The sequence below is a fragment of the Dipodomys ordii genome, unplaced genomic scaffold (genome assembly GCF_000151885.1).
Source record: "Dipodomys ordii isolate 6190 unplaced genomic scaffold, Dord_2.0 Scaffold160, whole genome shotgun sequence".
Classification (NCBI taxonomy): domain Eukaryota; kingdom Metazoa; phylum Chordata; class Mammalia; order Rodentia; family Heteromyidae; genus Dipodomys; species Dipodomys ordii.
In genome coordinates this window covers 2,844,086-2,871,982 of record NW_012267376.1, presented here as the reverse complement: position 1 = coordinate 2,871,982, position 27,897 = coordinate 2,844,086, and the positions used below count along the sequence as shown (strand labels likewise).

The 27,897-nt window shown below is 38.5% G+C and overlaps 1 pseudogene; it reads right to left on the bottom strand.

Annotated features, from left to right (window-relative positions):
- LOC105998273 overlaps window positions 1-27,897 on the bottom strand; it is a 78,539-nt pseudogene that overhangs the window by 42,658 nt on the left and 7,984 nt on the right.

Sequence of the window (27,897 nt, the reverse complement as noted above, 5' to 3'; positions counted from 1 at the left end):
ATTGATAGGTATCGCATTGAATTTGTAGATAGCCTTGGGAAGTATTGCCATTTTCACGATGTTGATATTTCCAATCCAGGAGCATGGGAGTTTTTGCTACTTTCTAAGTTCTGCTTTGATTTCCTTTTTCAAGTTTTTTTTTAAAGTTTTCATCATAGAAGTCCTTCACTTCTTTGGCTAATTCCTAGGTGTTTTATTTTTTGTGGGGCTATTACAAATGGAGTTGCTTTCCTAATTTCAGTCACTTTTCTCATTGTTAGCATACAGAAAAGCCATTGATTTTTGAGGGTTAATTTTATACCCTGCTACTTTGCCAAAGTTTTGAATCAGCTTGAGTAATTTGGGAGTGGAGTCTGTGGGATTCTTTAAATACAAGATCATGTCATCTGCAAAAAGGGGGAGTTTTACTTCTTCTTTCCCTATTTGGATCCCCTTTATGTTTGCATCTTGTCTTATTGCTGTAGCTAGGCATTCTAATACTAGATTGAAGAGAAGTGGAGAGAGTGGACATCCTTGTCTTGTTCCTGAGTTAAGAGGAAATGGCTTTAGTTTTTCACCATTAAGTATAATGCTGGCTGTAGGTTTGTATAGGGAAAAATTTAAATTGCAATCATACAAATTTCATTTTCTCTCTTCCTCACATCAGTCTTATCAACAAATACCAACCATATTTGTCTTTTTTTAAATTTTTTGCCAGTCCTGGGGCTTAAACTCAGGGCCTGGGCCCTGTCCTTGAGCCTCTCTGCGCTCAAGGCTAATGGCTCTACAATTTAAGCCACAGTACCACTTCCAGCTTTTTCTGGTGGTTAATTGGAGATAAGAGTTTCATGGACTTTGGTCTGAACTGTGATCCTCAGATCTCAACCTCCTGAGTAGCAAGGATTACAAGTGTGAGCCACTGGCACCCGGCTTGTATTAGTCTGTTCAAAGAACTATTTCTAGTTTATTTTCTTGACCATACATTCAGTTCATAATGAACTAAAAGTGCTAATTTTTACTATCTTCTTGAAATTAATAGATCATGTTTTGATTTTTGTTCTTGATAACATAAGCTATATCTTTTCTTCTAAACTGTTTCATCTAAATCCAAAAACTTTTGATATGTATTCTTTTTATTATCATCCAATAAATTTCAAGTGTCATCCAAATTCCATTTTTATTTCTCTAATTAGCAAAAGATTGTTTATAATTACATTAAATTTCTGTTTATAATTACATTAAATTTGATGCATTCTGTACTTACCCTTTTTTGTTACTGAATTCTGAATTACTAGTATTATTAGAGGGGACATCTGAATAGATGAAATTCTTTGTAATTTGGGCATAGTTGCTTTATGACCCAATATGTCATCTTTTAAGGAATATGTCATTATTGCCAGAAGTGTAAAACATGTCATTTTGTCAATGTGATCAGTCAGTTCAGATAGTTAATATTATTTATTTCTCTGCTATTTAGAGAAATGAGATGTCTTTAACTTTTCAATATAATTATGAATGTCTTTTCTACTTTGTTCGTTTTTTTGTTTAAAATTATGTGATTAGATAAAAATGTTTTGAATCATTTTTCTTTCTGGCAGAGCTATCCTTTTAGTATAAGTATTTGACTTTGATGCTAGTAACATGCCTTGTCTCAAAATCTATACTCTGGATCCATAGAGCTACATATCATATATATAGATAAGGAATGTCTTATTCCATAATGCTACTATCAGCCTTTTTGTTTCCTTATACTTAAATTTTTTCCGGTGTAGCTGGGTGCCGGTGGCTCACGCCTGTAATCCTAGCTACTGAGGAGGCTGAGATCTGAGGATCGCAGTTCAAAGCCAGCCCAGGCAGGAAAGTCTATGAGACTCTTATCTCCAATAAACCATTAGAAAACTGAAAGTGGCGCTGTGGCTCAAGCGGCAGAGCACTCGCCTTGAGCTGAAGAATGCAGGGATAGCACCCAAGTCCAGAGTTCAAGCCCCATGACCAACCAAAAAAAAAAAATTTGTCCCATGTAAGAAGCATGTAAATTAGCCATTTGATTATGCAATCTGATTGTTTTTGTCTTTTTTTTTTCTAGGGCTGAGGACCGAACCCTGGGCCTTGTGTGCGCCGGGCGGGCACCCTTCCGCTGGGCTAAACCCCCAGCCCCTGTTTTTGTCTTTTAATTTGAATATTTCGTATATTCATTATGAATTATTTACATACAATTACTAACATAATTGCTATTATAGCTGCTATCTAAAGTTGTATCAGTTATTTTATGCGCCATTGGTCAAGTATTTTGTCAAAGTTACTATCTATCATCTATCTACTATCTATGTCTTATTTTTCTATATGTTAGAATATATTACATCCTTCCAGTGAAGAGTAAAAGTAGTGTTTAATAATTTGAAAAGTCACAAGTAAGTATAGATATGCATATATTATCTACTTTATATTTACTATTGTTCTAGGGATAATAGCACACTTTTACACTTTTGATATTTTATTTTATTTTCCATTTTACATGCAATAAGGAAATGCTACAACTTCATAAATTTGCTTTATGCTTTGTAGGTCCTGTGTTTAGTCGACTCTGCTGCTATTATAGTAAGAAAGTGTCCATACAAAACATGTTAATCAATTAAAAGGGCTGTGCTCTAACAGCAACTGATTCAAATAACAAGTGTCTGACTTTTTTAGACCTTCATGTATCTCTAGCATCATCATCTTCTCTTTCCTCTTCCTTAATGTCAACTTCACATGTGTTCTATACAGGTGAAAATTAGGATATAGCCTTACGAGAGTGGTTTCCAATAGCAGGTAATTCAAAGTGCAAGGAAAAAAAACTCCCTAGAAACTGTAGCATGGAATTTCTTTTTTTGTATGTTTTTAGTATAAAAATATTGTACAGAGGGGTGACAGTTACATGAGCAAGGTAATGAGTACATTTCCTATCAAGCATTGTTGCCTCCTCCTTTGTTTTTCCCCTCCCATCCCTTCCTCCACCTCCACAACTAGCTCCGCCTCCCCAGCAAAGTTGTAAAGTTTGTTTTCAACATAGTATCTTGCACATCTCATTGCTATAATGGGTTAACCTGTATCCCTATTTAAGCATTTTGTTTTTTTCCTTCCCCTCCCGAAATTAGAGATATCAAATACAGTGAAAATAAGGGTTATATCTTAGAGGAGGATCATACAAAGAAACAAAAAAAATCATATGGAACATTGTAAATACATTAGAAACAATAGCAAGAAAGAAAAAGAAATATTTGTTTCCCTATCTTGGGGTTCATTTTGCTTAACATCATCTTATATGGTCATATGTACATAGCTTTTAGCCTTGTCTACTTGTCCTACATGTGTACTAGTTATTACAAATAAGGGAAACCATGGGACCTATGTTTCTTTGGGCCTGGCTTACTTCACTTAATATAATTTTTTCCAAGTCTTTCCATTTCCTAACAAATGGGGCAAGTTATTCTTTCTGGTGGAGGCATAGAATTCCATTGTGTGTATATGTATGTGTGTGTGTGTTGTGTGTGTATATATATATATATATATATCACATTTTCTCGATCCATTCATCTACTGAGGGGTATCTGGGTTGGTTCCATATCTTAGCTATGTTGCATGGAATTTCAAAGTTCCTACGACTACACAGTCAGAGAAATCCTTTGTGAAACCATTTTTCATGCAATTGGAATAAAATGGGATTCTACAGCTGGTAAAAAGAAGCTCCCCAAACTATCAGACCCCACTGAAGCTAATTATCAGTGAATTAAGTATTCACTTAATCAGACTAGAACTTACTAATTATAAGATAATTATCTACTTATTTCAGAAGTAATCAAATTATATCAACTGACACCTAATGATTAGCATTAAAATCTCACATTGCAAAGCATCATTTTGTTACTGGTGTCTTTATTATAATTTCCTTCACTAGGTGATGCACATTCCAGGTTACCTCTAACTTTGAAAGTGATGAAGAGATTGCAGACAGGCAAGGATGGATCTGGATGGCCAAATTGTCTTGGCCTGTCATGTTTTCATAAATCTGGGTTAGTAGACAATGTTTAAAGTGTTAAATGAGGCAAGCTAAGTTCAGAGAGAAATGGTTCACGTTTTCTCATATGCAGAGCTAGATCTAAAATATACAGGGATATGATCAATTATGCAGATCATTAGGCATTCACACACTGAGACCAAAGGAGGACACTCTTAGGGGAGGAACACAAAGGGGCAATGCCTCTGTGCCTCTGATTGTATAAAATAATATTTATTGGGCGGGGAAGGTGGCTCAGTGGTAGAGTGTTTGCCTTGCATGCATGAGGCCCGGGGTTCGATTCCTCAGCACCACATAAGCAGAAAAAGCTGGAAGTGGTGCTGTGGTTCAAGTGGTAAAGCGCTAGCCTTGAGCCGAAGAGCTGAGGGACAGCACCCAGGCCCAGAGTTCAGGCCCCATGACCAAAAAAAAAATCATATAAAATAATATTTATTGAAACGAACTCCAAGAAATGGAAACAAAAGCATTTTCCCCCTTTAAAAAGAACTGTATCATCATCATCATCATCACCACCACTACCACCACCACCACCACCCACCACAGGCATGTCATCAAACCCAGGGCCTTGTGTATGCTGTGCAAATACTTGACCACTGAGGCATATCCCCAAAATTTTAATAACTGAATCTCTTGCTCCTAACAACACTGTTAACCTATCTGCAGCTAGCCATACTTTTCCATTTCTGGCACTGCTTGGCTTTCTCATCTCATCTATCTTCACTTTGTATATTTCTGTCTGGTCCCTGGAGGCAGTCCTCTTGGTGATCTTTGCATTACAGCTTTATTAGAAGCTTTTGAATTCTGTCTATTTATCCCAAGCTACTTAGAAAAAGGAACTACTGGCCTGATCATGCCTGTAATTCTAGCCACTCAGGAGGCTGAGATCTGAGGATAGCGGTTCAAAGCCAGCCTGGGCAGGAAAGTCCGATCTCCAATAAACCACTAGAAAACTGGAAGTGGCGCTGTGGCTTAAGCAGTAGAGCACTAGCCTTGAGCTGAAGAGCTGAGGGACAATGCCCAAGCCCAGAGTTCAAGCCCCACGACCAACAGAAAGAAAAAGAAACTACCAGTGAAATTTCCTTCAGAAGTATAGAATGTGAATTTTATTTATTTATTTTTTGGGGGTCTGGTCATGGGGCCTGAACTCTGGGCCTGGGCACCGTCCCTCAGCTCTTCAGCTTAAGGCTAGTGCTCTACCACTTGAGCCACAACGCCACTTCTGGCTTTTTTATTTTTGCTTATGTGGTACTGAGGAATCGAACCCAGGGCCTCATGCATGCGAGGCAAGCGCTCTACCACTGAGCCACTTTCCTAGTGCCTAGAATGTAAATTTTAAAACAAGAAGCCACACAGAAATTAAGTTATGGTTATTAGTATATAAGATGAATGTTGACTTAAAATAAGAGAGTACCTAAGAGTAAGGTCACAAGACATTTGTGTGTGTGTGCATGTTGTGGTACCGAGGTTTCAACTTCCCACTCTAACTTAGCTTTATTTGCTCAAGACTGGTGCCTTACCACTTGTGCCACAAGTCCACTTCCACCTCCTTGCTGGTTAATTGGAAGTAACTGTGTGATGATGGACTTTCCCATCTGGACAGCTGTGAAGCTAAGATCTCAATCTCCTGTGACTGGATTACAGATGTGAGCCACATGTACCTGGCTACCTGGTAACTTTAATGCTTGCAAATCTTTCTACTATTTGAAAAACTATTCTGTATAGATTCAATCACCTTGTATGGATTAAGTCAGCATCTTTTGGCTTCACAGATTCTAAGTGGAACATATAAAACATCAGCCACAGCTCAGTGCCAAGAAGATGATCTACAAATCCCTACTTACTAAAAAATACTGATATCATTACTGTCCAAGATATAAGTGCTAGGAATGCATGAATTAAGTAGCAAATGATATTTAAATGAAGTCCAATTCAGAAAAAGTTGAATCTCTTATAACTCTATATTCTTCATTACAGAAATGGTTGAGATGAAGTTCATGTGTGAAGAAAATGCAAAGTATAAATATGAAGATCACAAAATGATCTGTCTGGAAACAACCTTGACAAATTGTTATGTAGTAACATAAAGATAGAGTCAGCGATAGGAAATGTACTCATCCTACTCAGGTAACTGTAACCCCTCTATACACTATTTTTACAATAAAAACATATTAAAAATAGTCAACTTTCATCTAATGAGAAAACAGAAATATACAATGATCTAAAGTCACAGTTGAAATAAACTGTATACCAACTCACTTCCTGCTAACTGGTAAGCATCTCAGTCCCAAATCTTTGCTATCATTTCCCAAAAGCCATCATTCCTCCCTGGCCTCTAGTGGTAGGGAAAATGCTGAATAGTTCTAATAGGTGATCCATACTCCAGTTGTTCCATTGTCCAACTTCTGAACCCAGCCACATTAGTTCCATTATGAATTAGGAATCAGCTACTCCTGACCATGGGCATTGAATGCACCCATTGCTTATTTTGCAAAATCTTCCAGAAATAGAATTTGCACTTGGTTTTTTACCAACCAGTTATAAAGATAATTGGCACCCAGGGAGACTATTTTTTGTTAGTATAATGATCCATTTTTATATGAATTAACAACAAAAAACCCTTCTCCTATGAGATCACTTACCTTTAAAATGGAGTCTACTGAAAAAGTAACTTTCTACTGCATTGATGGAACCCATTTCAATGCAAACAAAAGAAAAAGTTGAGAATTATATGATAAAGATCAATCAACTAGTTCAAGCTTCAGACTTTTTGTTTATAGACAGGAAGTTAATTATCACTGATCATCTATGTTAAATGGTGGGCTAAGTGTACTCTTCATTACTGAGGTGGTAAAAAAAAACAGCTGACATTACTGTAGGAAGGCCCTATTACGCCATGCTGTGTCAGAATAAATTGGTCCTTGTCTCCAAATTTCCATAACACAATTCCCCTCCCCCCACCAAATCAATAATGTTACACACTAAAATTTCAGTGTTGAGCTTCAAGACCCTCCGTCAGAGACAAGGAAGGAAAAACCGCTGTCATTCTGTCTACTTGTTGTGGTTTGTAAGCAATGCAAATGCCAGCTGTGTGTCATCATATTTCAATGCTCACTGACGGTTATGGCCTCACATGTTATGGTATGCTTCAAATGAAAGCACAGATACCTCCTGGCTGTGGCTGTGGGTTACATGCATCATTGTGCCACTTCATCAAAATGCAGTCTTTGGACCAGAGAGTTTATTATAAAATGCAGCAAAGCAGAACAGAACCATAAGACAAACAGGATAGCACTTCAACTCTTTTGACTTAGTTTGAGGAGTGGATTTTTTTCAGGGGGAAGAAGTCTACTTCAGTCTTCACTCTATCCAATAACCCTGGCTCATAAAGCCAAGTGCCTTTGAGATGCCACAGAAATACCTGCCCAGAGGATGAAGCACATTGTCAGCCTTCTTAATAGAATGTCTTCCTCTTCTCAGACTGAACACTGTATCATACAGTCAACTTTGGGGGTAGACTTTGGGTAGGCAATGTTTACCTAGATGTAGTTCCAGTGACTTTAATGTATCCAAAGATAAATGTCAATCAAAATGAAGGTGAGAAAATAATCAAGTTGAACAAGGCTATTTTGGGGGGAGGGTAGAAAAATAAAATAATTCACTCTGCCAGGTGTCAATAGCTTACAATTGTAATCCTATCTACTCAGGAGGCTGAGGTCTGAGGATTACAGTTCTTTTTTGGGGGGAGGGTCCAGTTGTCGGGCCTGAACTCTGGGCCTGGGCGCTGTCCCTCAGCTCTTCAACTCAAGGCTAGCGTTCTACCACTTGAGCCACAGAGCCACTTCCGGCTTTTTTCTTTTTTCTTATGTGGTGCTGAGGAATCGAACCCAGGGCCTCAGGCATGCAAGGCAAGCGCTCTACCACTGAGCCACCTTCCCAGCCCCTGAGGATTGCAGTTCGAAGCCAGCATGGACTGGAAAGTCCATGGGACCCAAAAGCCTCAAATGGGGCTGTGGCTCAAGTGATAGAGTGCTATCCTTGAGCAAAACATTGAAGGGACAGACTAGGTCCTGAGTTCAAGCCCCAGCACTGGCATTAAAAAAAAATTCACTGAGTGTTTTACACTCATGGACAATGATTCTGTCCCTCTTTATCAGCTTCAATTCTTCAAAACTAACTTCATATTTCTGTGATCTTAGCATGATTTAAGGTGCTGAGAACTTACAGTTTGCTTTTTAATTTTCAATTTTCTTTTTCCTGCATTCAAAAAGAAAATCTTTTTTTGGGGGGGGGTCCGGTCGTGGGGCCTGAACTCTGGGCCTGGGCACTGTCCCTCAGCTCTTCAGCTAAAGGCTAGTGCTCTACCACTTGAGCCACAGCGCCATTTCTGGCTTTTTTTCTTTTTGCTTATGTGTTGCTGAGGAATTGAACCCAGGGCCCTCAGGCATGCAAGGCAAGCGCTCTACCACTGAGCCACCTTCCCAGCCCTCAAAAAGAAAAATCTTTTAAGTTAGCTAAAACTCCTTTTAAAACTTTGCTTGAGGCAGTTTTGAAGCTGAAAAGTTGCAATTTAAATCAAACCAAGATGTTGTCTTGTGTTTCTGAATGATTAAACATTTACATTTGACTGGTCAAACAGTGTCTTTTTCCTAAGCATATTCTGACCAGAGGTCACAGCAACTCAGAACATACTTTCTCTGATCAGAAGACATATTTTATCCCAATTCAGCTAAACTTTGCTGATGAGACAGAACATTTAAGTACCAGGGTAGATTTTTCAGAAATCTTTCTCTTAGATTACATAAACACTACAAACCAGCAAAACAAAGCAAGTGATATGTTTATGATGTTAATTACTGAACTTCACTAGCCCAGTTTCAAATATATTAAACAGCTGCTTCTATGAGCAATGGATCTTATTTTAATTTTGAAGCTTTTCCTTTTCTTTTTTATTCCCCCCTGAGAGCAAAGAGCCATTCTTGTAAGAAGAAGCTGAAAATCCTGAATTTATTTGCATAGCAAGTAACCACTTTCAGGATCCTAAGGTCATATGCTTTGGGGTAGTTGAAAAAAGTGAATGAGTTGACAGATATACAAGCAGAATAGATTGGTCTACAGTAGAGTTGTACATGATCATATTTAAGGGTAAAATGGAAAACAAAGTCAATTCTAATCATCTGTTCTGGAAGGGGAAAAAATCATTTGTCTATTTTCTTACTGCCATTTTCCAAAACCCTTTTTTGTGTGTGAATCTTCTACAATTTGCATACTCTGCAGATTGAGAAATTTGGTGGTTATCCACAGTAGTTAATGAGAACAGTCGAAGAGTTCCATGTTTCCACAGAGTTTCAAAATCTCTAGCCTAAGTCATCCTCTCTTTGACGCATCTTTAAACACTACCTCAGGACCAGATTATTCTGCCACATGGTAGTTTATTAAGATAAGGTTGTTCCAGTGGCACAAGCACCTTGAAATGTTCCCACCACTGAAGCAATGCTTCATGATCACACTGTTGTTGGTGTTTGAGGCCATGTCTAACAACTCGCTTTCCTACTCTTCTGTTAAGTCAGCACTTTGCAGTATCTGATACAGTCACTCTTAACCAGATTTTTCCTTAAGTGATAAGATAAAAGAGATCCGAATCAGAGAAGTTATTATTAGTTGGTAACCACGGTGATGACTTCATTTCTTTTCCCCTTCAGTATTGATCTGGGGCATCTGTAAACGTGTAGTTAAAAGTAATAGAATTGGAAGCCATGCTTTGGATCTTCACCTTCTCCACTTAAGCTCAAAGCATAGTCTGGTTCAATTCAGGCCTCAAGAATGTGTGTAGGTTCCAGAAATGACAGATTGCAGCATCCCACATTCTCGCCACAAACTCCTGCCATTGTGCTCCCAGAGGATCATCTTCCCTCTGACCTTGCACTTACCCCAGACACTGCCTCTCCTTGCTACCTCACCTACCCAGCCTATGGATGCACAGATTCACTACCCACCCTGAGCCCATGATTGATTTCATGCCTCCTTTCTCACCAGAGCCTAGGTGTATTTCTATATTACCCCTGCCCCACACTCATTCTTAATGTTACTTGACCTTCAGCTAAGAGATAAGAAACAATCCACCTTCTCTCCTCCTCTATCCAGAGGACTGAGTCTTGCTAGAAAAAGTCACCTAACCCTACCAACTGAGGAGACCAAACCTCAGAATCTCTGGCCCCACCGAGCCATCAGCACCTCCTACTGGCACTTGTATTTATAAGTCGTTTCCTTATCTATTCTATGCAATGAATTTTCTCCATTAAACCATTACTTCTCTTTCACTGAACGTATAACCTAAATACAGACACCAGTTGTATCTTAATTATTATGGCTTCTGGAAACCCTTCTCCATCTGCTCAGGTTCAGGCTGTCACCCTAACCCCCATGGAGATAGGAAAGATTCCTAAATACATAAACCTTTAGATTGTTTCTCCACAAAGCTGCCAGTCACCACATTTAGATGACTACTGACTGGGTCATTTTCATGCTCATTTCCCCTCAATGGTCACCAAGGAATAATGTATGTGTAAGTTACTGCAGTTCTTCTCCATAAAGTTCTCCTTTGGCAATAGATGTCCCACTTGATTTACCTTTCGCATTATAAAACAGATGGGACTGCCCATATGTTTCAAACTGTTTCTCTCCTGGTTGTCTTTACACACGGAATTGCTTTTTATTTTAATGGGAGCTAGCCTTTATAAATAATAGAAGATTTCCATAAACAGTGGAAGTTAGAGGCAAATTTCTAACAATATTTCCTGCCTTTGATAATCAGGATTCAATTATATACTAGCTTTCCATTATGTGTATATACATACATTAAATATATCCACATTACATACATACAAACAAATATATATATATATATATATATATAAACAAAAATTCCAAAACTGGCAATAAGAAGAGGTTGGGTGGTCCAGGTTGGTCCAGTTTGCAGTATATCAGAAAGCTCATGTCACCTAAAATGCTCTTGGACATGTTAGTATGATATATGAAGCCAAGTAACTGCGAGAAGAACTTTTCTGTGCTTCAAAATGTTTCCATGACTAAGAGAGCAACATTTACTTTGAGATCGTAACATGTCCTTTAAAGTTCCACTGGCTTGCCGTACACATTCTCAGTCTCACCTCTCATTTCAGTCACACCCATGCATGACCTGCATCTCAGAGGGTCAGGAACAGCAACAAACCAAGGCAGAGCCCTCAGTAAGGAAGCTAGGGGCTGGTGAATAATTATGTCTTCATTCATGAGTTTAGTTTTTAAAATATTAAGTAGTTGTACAAAGGAGTTACCATTTAACAAAGCAGTTTATGAACACAATATGTTTTGATTAATGTCACTCCTTTCAACTCCTTTCATCCATCCCTCCCCTACCCACATTACTCGGGGATTCATACCCTAGGAACTCATGGAAATTACCTATGCCATTTGAAGAGGCAGCCAGTAACTGCCCCCCATACAAAAACATGGGTGAGGAATTCTGCTAAGCATTGGGTTGGTCTCATGTTGTAACAACACAAGAATGGAAAAGATAATGTGTAAAGACAATGAGTTACTAGCTACCCCATCTGTCAGCATCCTTTCCACATAAAGAGGAAAATTGAGCTGGGCATCGGTGGCTCACACCTATAATCCTACTTAGGAGGCTGAGATCTGAGGATCACAGTTCAAAACCAGCCTGGGCAGGAAAGTCCCTGAGACTCTTATCACCAATTAACCACCAGAAAACTGGAAGTGGCACTGTAGCTCAAGTGGTAGAGTGCTTCCCTTGAGCTGAAGAGTGCAGGGACAGTGCCCAGGCCCAGAGTCTAAGCCCCACGACTGATAAAAAAAAAAAGGAGGAAAATTACAGGGAAAATATACTGTGTTTACCTGAGACCAGTGAGTGGAATCAGCTTTTCATTGGACACTGGGGAAGCAGGTGAGCATTGTTAGTGCATAGTTAAACACTGTTAAAGCACTGTTCAGGACAATGGAAGCCTTTATTTGTGAGCACCGTGTCTTTGATGATTCTTTTTCTTCTAAATATGTTAAGATGTTGAGTGCAGGGCATTTTGACTCTCTGACATTTGTCAGACTCTTCTCTAGTTCCCTGGTTGCCTTGAGTGGAGGACTCCCAGCAAAGTGGCCAACCAGACAGTTCTCAGGCCAGCACTGGCTGCTCTTGCACATTCCAAAGACAGTCTGAGGATGCTACATGGCAACCACAGCTGCTGGCTGCCAAATCACAACTCTGGTTCCTGAAAGCATTAACCTAGCCACGACTATTTCAAAAAGCCTGGGCCAGACTTTCGGCTATCAGAAGCCTCAGTGAACTCTAAAGGACCCTGTAACCATTTTTACCAGGCCAGAGGGTGAGTACTTCCCCTAGTGCTACAAGAAGACCTGTGATTTGCATGAAAGATCTGTAGTGATTGATTGGGGCTGACACCCTTCCTCTGAGCCAGGAAAGATACTCTCCTGGGCTGCCCTCTGGCTTATACAACATACATAATAAATGTAAGGTAACTGTGATTTATATGAAAGTAAAGTGTACGTTCTAAAGCACTATAAAATTCATCATAGCATTTATTTTCTCATAATGCTCCTCTAGAAGTTTCTTTGAGACCAGAAGATATCTTCTCTTTAAATACTTGATATAATGTCCATGACAAAACACAGATTCTGGTAGATGTTTGTATTTTTCTTTGAGGGGTAAGCAGTACAAGTAATTCAATAACTATTTTTCATTAAAAGATCTTGGTTACAGTGTCACAAAATTACTGCATAGGATAACTTAGCATTGGTTACAATCACAGTCAAAACAAAAAAAAATGCTAAATTTAAAAAGGGTTGAAAAGGGGGCTGGGAAGGTGGCTCACTGGTAGAGCGCTTGCCTTGCATGCATGAGGCCCTGGGTTCGATTCCTCAGCACCACATAAGCAGAAAAAGCCAGAAGTGGTACTGGGGCTCAAGTGGTAGAGCTAGCCTTGAGCTGAAGAGCTGAGGGACAGCACCCAGGCCCAGAGTTCAGGCCCCACAACTGACAAAAAAAAATAGAAAGAAAGAAAAGAAAAAAGAAAAAAAGAGTTGTAAAAATTTGGAAGAATGAGAAGATAATTGGTATCAGTATTCTACCAAGAAAACTAGATTTATACTTATAAAATCCCATTATACTTATTCCATATTCTGACATAAAAAATTAAGTTTGATTTTTCAAAATCAATTTAATTTACTAATCTCCCTGATAGAATTCCATCCATTATCTGCCTTCACTGATGTATACATAATCAATATAATTCCCAACACAAAAACCACATTGTTTCTCTCAGAGTTAAAATAAAAAACTTGTAGAAATATTCTTTTTTGAATAAGTCATAAGAGATTTTATTTTTGAAGTGAAAAACATACTCTTAATCACTTCATCTTAAGCACTGATTTCATTGTTCTAGGTCTGGTTCTTGGCCACAATTTATCCTATAGCCATGGGGATGAGTAAAACAGGGACTTCTGTTCTTCTCTCAAGATAGTTAAGTGGCAAAAGATTCATGTTAATGGGTCAAAGAAGACCATTTCTTTCTTTTGTTCATGTAAGAAGCAGGTTTGTCTTTTCTTTCTATACCCTTACCTTTTTGCATTTTATGAAATAACAGTATTTTATAAGCAATTACTTACCAGTTTCATATAATTAACAACTTCTAATTCATTACTATGACATTATTACAGAAGGTGAGGTAAGAGAATTATTTAGAATTGTGAATCTGAAACTCAAATCCTCAGTCTCAAATGTTATTCAACATATTGGAATAGTCGTACACATGGGTCTAGTCGATCAGGGTGTTATTTCCAAATATATGCGACAGTGTTTGTAACTTGAATGCTGTATTATTTTCTCTCTCATAAATAGCTCCTCTGTTAGCTCAGTTTTTCCAAACTTGTTTAATTATGAGACTTTCATAAAAGCAAGTATTTAGGGCTGCTCTCCCAAAGAAGCTTGACACATTGTGTGCCACGGCAGAAATCTATGTCTTGTCTGTTGACCCAGGTGGTTCTTACAACCAAGCATGTCTGAGAAATTACACATCAGCTGATCTACCCATCTTGCTGATTGGGGGAAAATGTATATATGCAAGTCAACCACTAAGATTACATTTTTTCTAAGTAAGAGCATGCCCAAATTCAATTATTGTTCCTTCAGAGTTAGCAGTGGGTTGAAGCCTGCAGGCATAAAAAGTTAATTGCAGTGAAGGTAATTTGGCCACACAGCTCTTTGTGGCAGGGTTGCATTTCTTGGTTAATCGATGTAATTTCCAAGTGATTTGTTCCCTCGCTATTTCTCACTGGTATGAGAAAAAAGGAGAATGAGGAGGAAGAGGAAAAGCAGGAAAAGGAAGAAGAAGAAGAAGAAGAAGGGGTGCAAGAGAAGGTTGAAAAGGAGAGGAAAAACAGCAGAGGAAGAGAAGGGAGATTTATCAAAATGAACCTGCAAAGTGAATTCTAGAACGTATAAAATAAGTGAAGGCAAGTAATAAAATCAATAATCAGAGCTTTGGGGAAAAGTTCTTAAATACATGGGTTTCAAACAGACATGAAGATATAATAGCATCTATAGAAACAAAGACTAATGGTGAAACTATAAATGGAATTTTGAAATAGAACCAATAGTTTGCATTGGAGAGCTGATAGAGAACATAAATGCTTATAAACATCTTACATATAGATAAACATATAGACAAATGCAAAATTACTTTTATATTGGAATACCTTTAAATAGCTATACACTCACGTTATTGAGGACACAGTATAAAAAAGGGGTCATTTGTGACATTGATAACATTAAGCCAGAGAGAGGATAGAAATGTAGAGCTGTAGAGTGTTATATGCAATTGAAGTCAGGTTGTTAGCAGTTAAAATTAACTGTTATAACTCTAAGATGTTCTATGTAATCCCATGGTAACCACAGGAAAATTCTTATAAAGAATACACAAAAGAAAAATGAGTATAATCAAAGCACACCCCTACTCCCCATCCCCCCCAAATCAACAAGACACAAAGAAGTCTGTAAAAGTTAAAAGATGGCACAAAAAAGCTAGAAGATAGAGAAAACTAATAAAAATAAGAGTATTTGCATATTGGTATTGCATTAATTCTAAATAAATTACCATTACGATCAGAAGGCACAGACTGTGTGAATGAACAAACCACAACATAAAACTTCATCTACGATCTGTTTACAAAAGTTCATTTTAGAGGGGCTGGGAAGGTGGCTCAGTGGTAGAATGCTTGCCTTGCATGCATGAGGCCTTGGGTTCAATTCCTCAGCACCACATAAACAAAAAAAAGCCAGAAGTGGCGTTGTGGCTCAAGTGGTAGAGTGCAGCTTTGAACTGAAGAGCTGAGGGACAGTGCCCAGGCCCAGAGTTCAGGCCTCATGACCGACCAAAAAAAACAAGAAAGAAAGAAAGTTCATTTTAGACCTATGAGTTGATATATGGATTGAGAATTAAAGGTTAGGAAAAGTTATTTCATGTGAACAGTAGCCAGTAGATATCAGGGCCCTACTCACACTTGGGGGAAAAAAGACTTTAAATAGAAAACTCTTCCAGTGACAAACATGGACATTTTATAATGGTAAAAGAGTCTGCTTATCAGGATATTATCACAATCATTAATAAACATATACTTATGATTGGAGTTCCCAAATATATAAAGCAAAAAGAGAAGTAGACAACATGCAATAACAGGACACTTTATTTTTTTTTATTTTTTGGGTCCGGTAGTGGGGCCTGAACTCTGGGCCTGGGCGCTGTCCCTCAACTCTTCAGCTCAAGGCTAGTGCTCTACCACTTGAGCCACAACGCCCTTCCGGCTTTTTTCTTTTTGCTTATGTGGTGCTGAGGAATCGAACCCAGGGCCTCAGGCATGCAAGGCAAGCGCTCTACCACTGAGCCACCTTCCCAGCCCCAACAGGACACTTTAATGCTCTCTTCTTAATTGCGGGTAGAGTAAGCAGACAGAAGATCAATAAGGAAACAGAGGACTTGAACAAAACTTATAGATGAATTAGACATAAAGGTATACAGAAAAAGATCAGCCCAACACAGCAGAATGCATATTCTTCTCAAATACACATGGAACTTTCTCCAAGACAGACCTTACGTTACACCATAAAACAAGTCTTAACACATTTAAAAATATTGAATCATACGCAGTATCAGTTACAACCACAATGGAATGAAATTAGAAAACAATAGCCAAAGGAACATTGGAAACTTCACAAATATTTAGAAATTAAACAACAAACCCAAACAACTAAGGTCAAAGAAGAAATCCCAAGAAAATTTAGAAAATATCTTGGGAAAATGAAAATACAAACTAAACATACCAAATTTTAGTAGTTGTTGTGAAAGCACAACTATTATAGTGGTAAATGGTTTCATTAAACAAAGAAAAATCTCAGCCAGGAATGAAGGCACATGTCTGTAATCCCAGTACCAGGATGGCTAAGGCAGGAAGATCACAAGTTCAAGGCCAGCCTGAGCTACCTAACAAAACTCTGCATCTCCTCCCCTCACAGAAAAAAATTAAAACCCAGAAGGAAGAAAAACTTCAAATCAATAAACAATCTAATTTTATACCACATACAATGAACAAAAATAAATGAATCAGCAGAATAAGAAAATAAATTTTAGAACAGAAAACAAAGGTAGTAAAAAACAAATAAAAATCAATGAAATTTTTTTCTAAAAATGTTGACATTTTTAGGTAAGCTAAGAAAAACAAAAAAAACACTCAAATAAAATCAGATAAAAAAGAGATATTACAACAGATATAACAGAAATAAAAGGATTGTAAGACACTGCAATAAGCAACCATACAACAAATTGAATAGACTAGAAGAACTAGATGAAAGTTCCAGAATCATACAACCTACAAAGATTGAGAAATAAGTAATAAATCTTAACCCATCTAAAACAACTAAGTAAATTTAAGAAAATCTTCCCTAAAAAGTGGCCTCATTGTAGAATTCTAGAATACATTTAAAGGAGAATTAACATAAATGCTTCTCAAACTCTTTCAGAATATTAATGAAGGGGAATACCTTCAAATTCAGAAATGAATGAAGCCGGGACTAGTCGACTACTGAAGCCAAATATACTATAAGAAAATTTCAGGTCAATATTTGTGATAACTATTAATGCAAAAATCCTAATTGAAATACTAGCAAACCAAACTCAATAGCACAATAATGCACCATGACCAAGTAGGATTTACCCTGGAATAAAAGGATGGCTCAAAATATGAAAATAAATCAATATAACACATGACATTAACAGAGGGAAAATAACCATCTAAGTTGACAACAAAAAAGGATTTTGAGCCACATCAGTGACTCACCTATAATCTTGGATACTCAAGGAAGCTGAGATCTGAGGATCATGTTTCAAAGTCAGTCTGGGCAGGAAAGTCTGTGAGACTCTTATCTCCTATGAACTACTCAGAAAAAGCCAGAAGTGGTGCTGTGGCTCAAATGGTACAGTGCTAACCTGAGCACAAAGAGGCTCAGGGACAGTGCCCAGGCCCTGACAACAGACTGCCAACAAACAAACAAACAAACAAATAGAAAAGGCATTTGGCAAGATTCAATATACTTTCATGCAGAAAAAACCCCACAAATTAGAAACAGAAGGAAAATTATGGGAGTATAATAAAGGTTTTGTATGAAAAGCTCATGGCTGACATCATTCTCAGTGGTCAAAACCTGATTTTTCCTGTCCTATCACTAAAAGTAAAAAATTCTCACTAATTTTATTTGACATAACCCTGGAAGTCCTTGAAAGGATCCAAATCAGAAACATAGAGGAAAGTATCTTTGTAGATAGCACATAGCAAATCCTAAATATTTCATAGAAACTGTTGGAACTAATTCAGCAAAAATATGAAACCAGCACCAAATAGTTACATGTCTATAAACTACCAAAGAACAATTTCAAAGAGAAATCTAAAGAACACCTTCATGTATAATACACTTAAAATAAAATGTTTAAGATAAGTTGGACGCTATTCCTATAATCCTAGCTACTCAGGAGGCTGAGATCTGAGGATCCTGGCTCAAAGCCAGCTTGGGCAGGAAACTCTGTGAAACTCTTATCTTCAATAAACTACTCAGAAAAAGGTGGAAGTGGTGCTGTGGCTCAAGTGGTAGAGTACCAGCCTTGAGCACAAAGAGACTGAGGGACAGTGCTCAGACCCTGAGTTGAAGCCACAGGACTGGAAAAAAAATGTTTGGGATAACACTTAATGAAGAAGGAAGTCTTGTAAAATTCAAAGTACAAAACATTTTTTAAAGAAATTAAAGACATTAATAAATAAGTAAATACCATGTGCATGGATTAGAAGACAGTATTGTTGAAAAGTCTGAAATGTCTGTAAAACAATCTAGAGACTTAATGTAATCCTTACAAAAATTTAATGGCACTGGGTTTTTGTTTTTTATTTTTTGCAGAAGAAAAAAAAATCCTGAAGTTTTTATGGAATACCAGTGATCCCAAACAATAGACATTGTCACATAAAAGAACAAAGTTAGAGATCTCCAGATTCACAACTTTGAGATTTTACAAAACTACAGCAATAAAGATTCATACTAGCAGGAAGACACACAAAAATTGGTTCGTTGGAACAAAAAACTCAGAAACAAATTCTTGTGTATGTGGTAAAATGAACTGAACAAGGGCAACAAATCACAAAGGAAGAAATGTTAGACTTTAAAAGTGGTGGGAAAATTGGACATCAACATGAAAAACAGTGAAATTATCCTTTTACATTGTATATGAAAAAGAACTAACAAGGGCTTAATGATTTAATATAAGACCTAAAACTAAATAATAGACACAAGCTTCCTGACAGTGTATTTTATTTTTTTTAATTTTTTTTTGGGGTTTGGTCTTGGGGCCTGAACTCTGAGCCTGGGCACTGTACCTCAGCTCTTCAGCTCAAGGCTAGCACTCTACCACTTGAGCCACAGCGCCACTTCCGGCTTTTTTATTTTTTCTTATGTGATGCTGAGGAATTGAACCCAGGGCCTCATGCATGCAAGGCAAGCGCTTTACCACTGAGCCACCTTCCTAGCCTTTGACAGTGGATTTTTGTGTGTGTGTGTGAAAATACTGAACAGAGGGGTTACAATTACATGGGTAAGATAATGAGTATATTTCTTATCAAGCATTGTAGCCTCCTCCTTTGTTTCCCCTTCTCATCTCTTCCCATCCTCCCCACACCCCCTCAACCAACCCTCCCCCCTCAATCCTCTCCCACTCCCACCTCCCCACCCCCCACACCAAAGTTGTAAAGTTCGTTTTCAACATAACTACTTGTACATCTCATTGTTGCAATGGGTCTACCTGTATCCCTATTTAAACGATTTGTTTTAGACACAACACAAAAACCATAGGAAACAAAACCAAAGCAAACCAATGGGATGATATAAAACTGTAAAACTTCTTCTCATGAAAGGAAACACTCAACAGAGTGTACAAGTAACCTGCGTGAACCCCAGCATAGGCACAAGTGGTTTTTTCTTCTTGCTATTGTTTCTAACCTATTTATAAAGTACCATGTGATTTTTTTTCTTGCTTTGTATGTCCCTCCCCCACGGTATAATCCCTGTTTTCACTGTATTTGATATTGGCTTAATTTGGGGAGGGGAAGGGAAAAAGCAAATTGTTTAAATAGGGATACAGGTTGACCCATTGCACCAATGAGATGTACAAGACACTATGTTGAAAAACGAACTTTACAATTTAGGTGTGTGTGTGGGGGGTGTAGTTGAGGAGGTGGAAGGGAAGGGATAGTAGGGGAAAAAAACAGAGGAGGAGGCAACAATGCTTGATAAGAAATGTACTCATTACCTTGCTCCTGTAACTGTAACCCCTCTGTGCAGTATTTTCACAATAAAAACTTATTTAATAAAAAAAGAAACCTGCAAAATGGAAGGACATATTTGCGAATCACATATCTAATCAGGATATGGTATCAAACCTAGATAAGGAACTCCTACAACCCAACAACACAAAATAGTCAGTCTAATAAACAAAAATGGGTAAAGGACTTGAGTAGAAATTTCTCCATAGAAAATATAAATGGCCAATAAGATATGAACATATGAACATCAATCATTAGATAAATGAAAAGTCAAAAAGCTACAATGGGATATCACCAAAAGAAAACAAGAATAATCTGGGTGCCAGTGGCTCACATCTGTAATCCTACCTACTCAAGAAGATGAGATCTGAGGATGACAGTTCAAAGCCAGCCAGAGCAGGAAATTCTGTGAGACTCTTATAGCCAACAAACTATTCAGAAAAGGTCAGAAGTGGCACTATGGCTCAAGTGGTAGAGTGCTAGCCTTGAGCACAAAGAGGCTCAGGGACAGCACCAATGTTAAAAAAAATCAACAAAAACAAAAATAAACAAGAATAAACATTATCAAGATGTGCAGCTGGAATCCTTATGCACTGTTGGTGTAGATGTAGAGAGATAACACCATAAAAAGGAATATTGAGTTCTTTAAAAAATAAAAGTAGAATTACTATAGAATCATACAAACTCACATATGAGTACACATAAAATAATTTAGAAAAGGAGCTTCAAGTGATATTTTAATATTTTTAATATTCATGTTCTTACAGCATTATAGGCTAGAGGTAGAAGCTATGCCAAATGTCTATCAAAGTATGAAAGATAATGAGGTATATATATAAAATGGAATGATATTCAGGTTTATGAAAGAAAGAAATCCTATTTTATGTTATAGGGATGAATCTCAAGTTCACCATACTAAATGAAATAAACTAATCACAAACAGAAAGCCACTGTATGTTCCCACTTGACAAAATGTCTGAAAGAGTCAGTCAGAGAAAGAATAGTAGTTGCCAAATTTGTTGGGGAAGGAGAAAATGGGGTGTTGTTATTCAGAAGAAAGAAGAGTCTCATTGTGCACAATGCAGAACTTCTAGAGAGCAGTTGGACTATATAGTGTGAATAAACATTTAAAATGTGGGAAGATGTTAAACTATCACATCAAAATACAACAAAATGATCTGGCCCAGAGGCTACAAAGTAGTCCTAAAAAAAATCGTATGAAAGCCGATACCTTTTCTGCCTGTCTTCCATTTCATTTCTTCCTTCCCTATTATTTGTTCCTCTAGCTCCAAATTCACTGGGCTCAATCACTGCTTGAGAGCTCAGACCAGCACTAGAGAAAAAGGAAAGGAACAGACAATAAATACCCTTTCATCAAGCAGTGAACTATTTATTCACTTGTAATAGACTCTGCAAGGGGTGAGGTAGGGTTTCCTCTTACAGGAGATGGAAGTGCTAATCAATATGTACTAGTTCTCTGGTAGTACAGGACTCTAGTTGATAATTTTGAGTTAACAAGGAAGGCCCAGAAGAGTGGATAAACATGTACTGTTTGAAACCATTGGCTAAGAGAGAAATTTCCTACTGAACATGTTTAAGACGACAATGGGAAACAAAAACAAAGATGTTTTCTGAAGTGTTTTACCTGTCCATGCACAGATCTGAATGATGATGTATACAATGTTTAAACAGGAAGAGTTGGAAGACAGTCCATGAGAAGCAGTAGTCATCTTCAGGGAGGGATTAAAAGGGTGGCAATTTGAAAGATTTTTATTCTTTTTTTTTTGGGGGGGGGTCTGGTCCTGGGGCCTGAACTCTGGGCCTGGGCGCTGTCCCTCAGCTCTTCAGCTCAAGGCTAGCACTCTAACACTTGAGTCACAGCGCCACTTCCAGGATTTTTCTTTTTGCGTATATGGTGCTGAGGAATCGAACCCAGGGCCTTAGGCATGCAAGGCAAGCACTCTACCACTGAGCCAACTTCCCAGCCAAGATTTTTATTCTTTACTCTGCATTATTTGTATTATTTGCAAGAGGCATGCATTGATCCACCAATCACATAAGTGATTGGGTATTTTTAAAGTTGAAAGTAGAAGCTGAGCACTGATGGCTCACGCCTGTAATCCTAGCTCCTCAGGAGGCTGAGATCTAAAGATCACTGTTCAAAGCTAGACCAAGCAGAAAACTCCATGAGACTCTTATCTCCATTTAACCACAAGAAAACCAGAAGTTGCGCTGTGGCTCAAGTGGTAGAGCGCTAGCCTTGAGCTGAAGAGCTGAGGGACAGCACCCAGGCCAAGAGTTCAAGCCCCATTACTGACAAAAAAAAAAAAGGTGAAAGTAGAGATCAATTTATTATGTGGGTTCATTCATGTAGGTAATTAATGTGTCTAAATACTCTCTACTGTTACAAGCAGATACTAATGGACCTCTTGAGAAAGACAAACTTATTTTGAAATTGTTGGAACCCAGAATGGGTAATAGGGCCAGGTGTCAAAACTGTGGCTTCTAGGGGCTGGGAAGGTGGCTCAGTGGTAGAGTGCTTGCCTTTGCATGCCTGAGGCCCTGGGTTCAATTCCTCAGCACCACATAAACAAACAGAAAAAAGCTGGAAGTGGTTCTGGGGCTCAAGTGGTAGAGCGCTAGCCTTGAGCTGAAGAGCTGAGGGACAGTGCCCAGGCCCAGAGTTCAGGCCCCATGACCAGACCCCCCCCCCAAAAAAAAACTGTGGCTTCTAGATTTTTCTTTATAAAAATCTTTTTTTCTATAGAAGACGTCAAAGGAGGAAAAAAGGAAGGGATGGGGGGGGGAGGAAGATAATTGATGGTGGATTGACTTCCACCTTATTCCCCTGGTCAAGCAAGACAGCAGGTGTGCACGAACAGACTTGACCACATGCCTGTCCGCAGGCAGGTTATTCCAACCGAGGCCTGGGAGAAAGTTCCCATCACCCCAGGTGGGACATTCATTCTGGACCTAACTGAAAGTACCCATCCCTAACCCCTCAATTTTTACAGCCTGCTTTTTACTTCTTTATTTCCTTGTTAATACCCCCAAATCCAGTCCCTTGTACATCCTCCAAACCCCTGGGAAGGTCTGTGCTTCTCACTGGCAATAAACGATCCAGCCCTCTTGATGATTGAGTCCAGCCTATTCCTTTTCCATTCTCCTCCATTTTCCTAACAATTGCGATCTCCCTTTCCCTAACATTTAAAGCAGGTTAATTTAAAACCTAAGCAAAATACCTCAGTAACCATCAATTTGTGCTTGTGCTGGAAAAGATGTTTGTATTACAGCCAGATGCGTGGCTCATGCCTGAAAACCGTAGGCTATTCAGGAGGCTGAGATCTGAGAATCATAGTTCCAGGCAATCCTGGGAAGAAAAATCCATGAGGCTTTTATCTCCAATCAACACCAAAAAAAAAAAAAAAAAAAAAGCTGAAAGTAGAGCTGTGGCTCAAGAGGCAAAGTGATATCCTTGAGTAAAAAAAGCTCAGGGACAGCACTCAGGCTCTGAATTCAAGCCCCAGGACCATCACAAAAATAAAAAAAATAAAGTTTAACATGGTACTATCAAAAGTTAAGAATTACTAATAATGGTTTTACTTGTATTTCTTTTTGAATTTCTTTTTGTACCACAGCAAGGGCATCAGGTTACGGACGCTTACAAAAGAGTAACCCCCAGTAAGTTAAAAAATAATAATAAAGCAATGTGGATAACTTTCTTTGAAAATAATTTGTGATAATGGTAAACATTCCTTTCCTGGATATTCGGCCATTATTTTGGCCCTTCCTCACGTTACCCCACTACAATCCTTAGGGCCTTCTTGATGCCAACATAAACATTGTGTGAAACTGTGCAAACATAGCTGGGAAGAATAGACCAATGACCTCCATATGACTTCTGGGTAGCTTTGCAAGACGAAGGCCTAATTTGACTTGTGGAATCCGTGGTTTAACCAGCGTTGGCTAACATTGGGTCCGCAAATAGGGAGGTGCTATGGCTCCCTCCGCGGGTCTCCAGCTCGGTCTCATCCGTGGTGAGTCACAGTGGCAGATGGGTGCCTCCTTCCTGGCTGTCTTGACTCATTCTGTGGAGCAGGAGATGATTCTCATCTGAGTTGTGGTCCTGCGTTGTAAGAGAGACCGCATTGAGCTAAACAGCTTCACCAAAATGCAACCTGATTCCCCGCAAGTAGGGAGAAGACAGGATGGAAATGAGCAAATGCATGGATGCCTTGGGTTGGCAAAGTTCTACCATGTTCTAACATTAGCTCTGGGCTCATAAATTATACTTTACTTGGTCTTTTTTACTTCTGACAGATAACTTGCCTCAGCTGAAACCCTCTTCAATAAGTTATATAGGAATTGACCTACTAGTCACTATAAAGAGTGAATTCAAAGTGTAGCAGGATCAGAACCCGTGTCTCTGAACAGCATGGATACTCCATCACACAATGGCTGTCCACTGGTGCATTCTCCTTTTTTTGGATTGATATGTTTGTTTTGTTTTAATAAATTAAGCTGGAAATCCCATATTATCAACTTTATTTGCCCAATATCATTTCATCTTATGAAAACCAGTATAGTGGGCACCAGTGTTTGCCTAGTTACAATGGTATTGTTCTTCTAGAAACACCTTGGACACTTTTTAACTACAAAAAAAAATAAAAGGAATGCATGAAAAATTAGGAACAAATTGTACAGGTTAGTCATAATTCAAAGTGATTTATCTGCTTAGAATAGTCATGGACTATTAATTTCATGGATTATTTAATATATTGAAGCAGCTGCCAAAGCTGCCCTCCGACTATCTCCCTCTTTCTTGTCCTTGAATGCATGTCCCTTTCTACTTTCCATCTACCCTCTTCAGTTTTCACCACAATGCCCTTGAAAATTAAAATTATTCCTTAAGTAAACACTTCAATTTCTAGTAGCTTGTGTGTTCTTAAATTTTTCATCGGTTGTCATGATTTAAAATCTCTATCACTTCTTCATTCATAATACATAATCACCTCTGCCTACCTATGTCTATTCTTGGGTTCTCTCCTCAATCTGTATATCTCTGAGTGAAATCAACTATACCTATATGCATCTCTCAAGTGCTTTGTGCTGAGAATCTAGTTCTCTCTCAAACTCTCTTCTTTTCTCTTATTCTAGTGAGAGTCCTATGTCATCTTCATACACAGATGCAAGGTATTTCATTATTACTCACCTTCTATCATTCTTTCTACCCTTCCCCATTATCCCCCACAAATAACTCCATAACTATAATCAAATTCTGTGGGGGGGGGCTGAATTTGGCTTAACTCAACGTTAGATGCCTCTTAGATGCACAAATGCATACAAACTACACCTATCTCAACCTCACCTATAGAAGTAGTTCAAAGAATCAGTCCATAGCTCAACACCTAACTAGCATCCCTTCTAGTCTAATTTAGGCTAATGAAAAAAATCACTTTTCCCACTTCATTTTCCTAAAGTCAATTTTCACACGTCATATCTCACTCTATAGCTTATGTATCTATCATGCCCTTTTCCACCCCTCTGATACATATTTTTCCTAAGACTTCAGTTTTTACCATGTAGTTAACACTCACTAGCAGTAATAAGGATAGATTCAAAGGGAGCATTGTATTGACAAGGACATTGTAAAAGTCTGGGACATTGGGCTGGGAAGGTGGCTCAGTGGTAGAGCGCTTGCCTTGCATGCGTGAGGCCCTGGGTTCGATTCCTCAGCACCACATAAGCAAAAACAAAAAAAAAAGCCAGAAGTGGCGCTGTGGCTCAAGTGGTAGAGCGCTAGCCTTGAGCTGAAGAGCTGAGGGACAGCGCCCAAGCCCAGAGTTCAGGCCCCACGACCGGACCCAAAAAAAAAAAAAAAAGTCTGGGACATTGAATTACTATTCACCAAGTATTTTTAAGTGCCAGGTATGGGGCACATATGTGCGTGCGTGCACACACACATTACTAGTCCTAAATGGAAGCTAGGAAAGAGGTGGCAGATCAGTTCAGCATTCTGAAGCATCCATTCTGGGTATCTCATTATTTGGTGTTTTATAATATGACATGTGTCTGGCTTCTTTCACTTAAAGTTTTGGAGGTTCATTCGTATTGATGGGGCTTAGTACATCATTTTTCATTGCCGAATAGTATTTCACTATATATATCCATTTTTGTGTTTTCATTCATCTGTTGATAGACATTTGAGATGCTTTCACCTATTGGCTACTGTGAATGGTGATTCTATGAATGTACAGGTATACACAGGTACTCAGGGTCTTGCTTCAGTTATTTTGGATGTATACTTAGGGCTGGAAATAATGAGTCACTGGAGATTTTTACTTGCTGTTAGTGTGAAAATTGGTGAAATTGGGTAACTATTTCGTAGTGTCAGTGCTAAACATACATAAACACATGCATGTTGTGACACAGCTACTCTAAACATACTAAAACCATATGTGCTATTGCAGATATTAAAGGATGGCTACAAGAATATTTTTACCAGCATTATTTGTAATTATTTCAAACTGTAAATAATCTAATGTCAAGCAATAGTAAATCAGGTCAAACAACTTCTAGAATCACAAATCTGAAAAGGAAAAAAAATGAATAAGTATTATCACAGTACTTAATACAAATTAACCTTGCAAATATATTAAGCAAAAGTAGCCCACAAAAGTATATGTTATTTGTAAACTAATTTTGGTGGAAATATCCAGAACAGAGGCCATTTGTATGTAAGGTTGTAAAGACTGAGCAAAAAACTTCTCCATCACTGGTAAATACTTAAAATCTTGGAATGAGAAGTAGTACCACAAGTTAGTTCACTTTGTTACCAAGGTAAGAAGCATTGCTTCCATTAATAAGTACAATAAAAATAGTAAAAGACAAACTACATATCTAAGGACAGGAAAATGGTGAACTAAATTATAGATTGGGTCTGAAGACTTTCATACAGCATTTTTAGAGCGGAGGTGGCCTTTTTGGTAGACATAGAAAGATCTCAACTTCAGCGCAATGAAAAATAACTTCTACCCAGGTAAATTCACAGGAAGTCAAAGTCATCAAAAAACTGGGTTTGTAATTGATATTGGCCAAGGTTATTACCTACTTTGTAATGCTTTTTCTTTTTAAGTTTTGAGTGGGTATTTTATGTGTGCAATCTGAAACTTTAAAAGCACTCAGAAGACTGTGGAAGAATATCCAGAAGCAAAACCAAACAGCAGCACATGATTTTCACTGTATACACGTTCACATCTTTAAAAATCGTAAATAAATATAACTAAATAAATGCAATCCTAGTATTCTGGAGGTTGAGATCTGAGGCTCACTGTGGAAGACAGCCCGGGCAGGAAAACCCATGAGACTCTCATCTCCAATTAACCAGCAAAAAGCTGGAAGTGGAGCTGTGGCTCAACTGGCAGAGTGCTAGTCTTGAGCAAAAATTCTCAGTCAGTTCCCAGCCCCAACCCCTGCCCCTACACCCAAAAATGAGAAGAAAAGAAGATACGACAGTCCCACCTCTCGGGGTGGGGGTGAAGCCTAATAAATGATGCTGCTCAAGCCTGTAAGGACAGACAGACGATCGGATGTGGGCTACGCAGTGGCAGCTGAATAACCGCTCTCCAGACGGGGGGCGTGACACAGAGATGAGTGCTGTTTCCATCACCAGACAGCGTAGGGCCCCCAAACCCATCCCTACGACCCCTTTCCCGAGCCAGATCAAACCACCGCAATGGCGGGAGCAACAAAACAGAGCGCAGACCACCACTGGAAGAGACGTCCAACAAAAGCACCACGCAGACAGCGCAAACTCTCACCCGAGCTCCAGACAGCCCGCCCCTCTCCTCCATCTCGCGTCGTTTATTGGCCAGCAGGTGACTGATATCTCCTTGACTAATCGGTGGGCTCCTCTTTGGCTT